This window comes from Rutidosis leptorrhynchoides, chromosome 7 (genome assembly GCF_046630445.1).
Source record: "Rutidosis leptorrhynchoides isolate AG116_Rl617_1_P2 chromosome 7, CSIRO_AGI_Rlap_v1, whole genome shotgun sequence".
NCBI classification, from domain to species: domain Eukaryota; kingdom Viridiplantae; phylum Streptophyta; class Magnoliopsida; order Asterales; family Asteraceae; genus Rutidosis; species Rutidosis leptorrhynchoides.
The window spans coordinates 273797695-273800318 of record NC_092339.1 but is presented as its reverse complement, the minus strand read 5'-3'; positions in this window follow the sequence as shown (position 1 = coordinate 273800318).

Here is a 2624-nt window from a genome sequence, read left to right as displayed (position 1 = left end):
TGTGAAATCAACCCGAATTCATTAAAACACCATATATACAATAAATCAATTCGTGTAACAAAACAACTCAAATCCGTTCAAAACAAAGGTATAGTTTCACCACATCAACAAATTTATGAGTATTAAACATATTAGCAAGTAGCAAGTAATACTCACACATAGCAAGAGATAGTTACTAATAGATATTTGCACAACTTTTAATTTAAGCTTTTAGCAAGCTTACTTGCAACATAACATATTGCATGATTATTGTGTAATCACACATTAATGTCCAACACATGCACAAGGGAAGAGCAATCTCTAGTTGGGACTTGGTGACCATCCTAAATGTATCTAAGTGTATTTTAGGATTACAAGTCTTTACTAGTTACACTTGAAAGCATTGTTCTTTATTTTCCCTTAATTAATCACTAAGTCATCTTTAATAGTAATTATTGTTCTAGTGACATTGGCTTAAGTGTGCTGGTACTTGATGATCATACTAAGGATGTCTAGATAAGAATCAAGATCACAAGTTGTTGATTAACACTTATGTGTTATGCCTAATCTTGGTTAATTTATCATTAAGATGTCATTAGGCATAAATAACCACGATTAGTGTTTTTATGACCAAAACTCAATTGAGTATGGAGAAGGAATCTATTCTAAGCGTGTTGAGAAAGGTTTCATGAATTATAGATGTCGGGAACTAGTCAAACTTTATTTGGTCAAAATTGGTAACAGAGAAAACTGTGGTCGCACTGCGGTTGACCGTGGTGGCGACCGTGCAACTTGTTTCACAAAACTGCGTTGCAATTCAGTTTGGAGTTCTGCGGCTGACTATGCGGTCGACCTTACCTTGACCGTGTATTTAGCTGAACTTTAATTCTATTCTTTAAGCTATGTTTGACTTGGTCATTTGCAAGATAAAGTATGGATTAGTGACCTTGCGTGTTTTATGTTAAGATGTCGGTCATTACTTATACATATGTATGTGTCATCATCAAAACATAATCTTTCGTTAATCATCATACTTAAGTTTGTCGTTTAGTTCATTAACCAACATTCAACCAACATTCTCCCACTTTTTGATGATGACAAACATACAAGTGATGAGGGACATTTTGCTATGAATACGCAAGTGTTAATAATCACTTGTATCCATCTTTCTCCCCCGTTTGTAGAGGCAAAAAGGTTAGCTCCCCCTAGAACTAAGCTTGCCCTTAGAGCAAAGCTCCCCCTTAAATTGTACACGTTGGAAAATATTTATTAAAACATAACATACACACATTTTATTCAAAGCAAGCACAAACCATAGTGATGCATATATGAAAATATGCATGGAAAGTGCAGTAGATCAATCCTAGGTTTGTTCTACATGGGGCAAGATGTGCTTGTGTGAGATGAGCATTTTCCACAGACAAGATTGTTCAGAAAGCGTCGCAGGATCTTGTGAGTTCGACGATTCTGACGATGAATGATGGACATTTGAGTGGAAGATAACAGTGCAATGAACTGGTCATCTTCAACACTATCATCAGATCCCGTAACACTCCAGGCAGGTGTGTTCTCACATTCTGTTTCTTCATTAAAAGGTCGAACCGAATCGTAATCGATTGGGAGGGTGGTTAGACCAACAGGATGTACATCTCGAACACAGTTGTGTGAAGAGCTTCGTTAGGTGTGCCCCATAAGAAAGGGAGAGTGATTCATTGTACACCAATCCATTCATCCTCTTTGCCATGAACAGTGCCATGTTGACTTGAATTCGGTGTTGGAGACACCAGAGTAGTGAGGCTTCACAGGCATGAACATTTGTGGATAGTGTTTCCACCTTGCAGTAGATGTTTTGACTTATGACTTTGAGCCAAAGGTCAAACTTAGGTGCAAGATGATTTGCCTTAAGACCATAACTTTGGATTTCAATGTGATTGATGGGCCTTTGACAAAAGGTGTTGATGATGTTACCTTTGTGACAAATTCAGGAAGACAGAGGAAGTATGGACTATAGGAGAAACATTCCACACCTTCATCAGGAACATGCATAAATTTTCCAAAGTCTTTGAGAGACATGGAAAATCCTTTATCAAACAACCGGAATTTGACGTTATTTGGGGGAGTGAATTCATAGTTAACATAGAATTCACGAACCAGAGTGGAGTGAATGGGACCTCTTAAGGTTAAGAATAAATCCCATTTTATGTGAGCAAAATTCTCGAGAAGCTCCTTTAAAAAGTGCTCAATAGTGACCATACAACCTTCGACAATTGGTCTAGTGCTAACCATTTGTCGATTGCGGTTGATCACATCTCGTTCTTCTTGGGAGTTAGGAAAGTGATTATCAAAGGAGTCGGAAACGGAAGAAGATAAGTCAATCACAAAAGGATTGTTAGGAGAGTTGTTTGTTTGGCTCATTTTGAGTGAGGTGGTGTAGTGAGTTTTGCATCATAATCTTCTCAATTTAAAGGAAAAAAGATGAACCTTCATTTAATCTTTCATTCTCTTTTGGAGTAATTGAATCTTTTGAGAAATTTGATCATATTCAAGTATGCTAATTTGTGAATGATACTTTGAAAATAGATCCATTTAGATTTGAGAGGTTCAATGTGCATTTATTTTTCAAGGAGAGAGAAGAAGAAATGTCA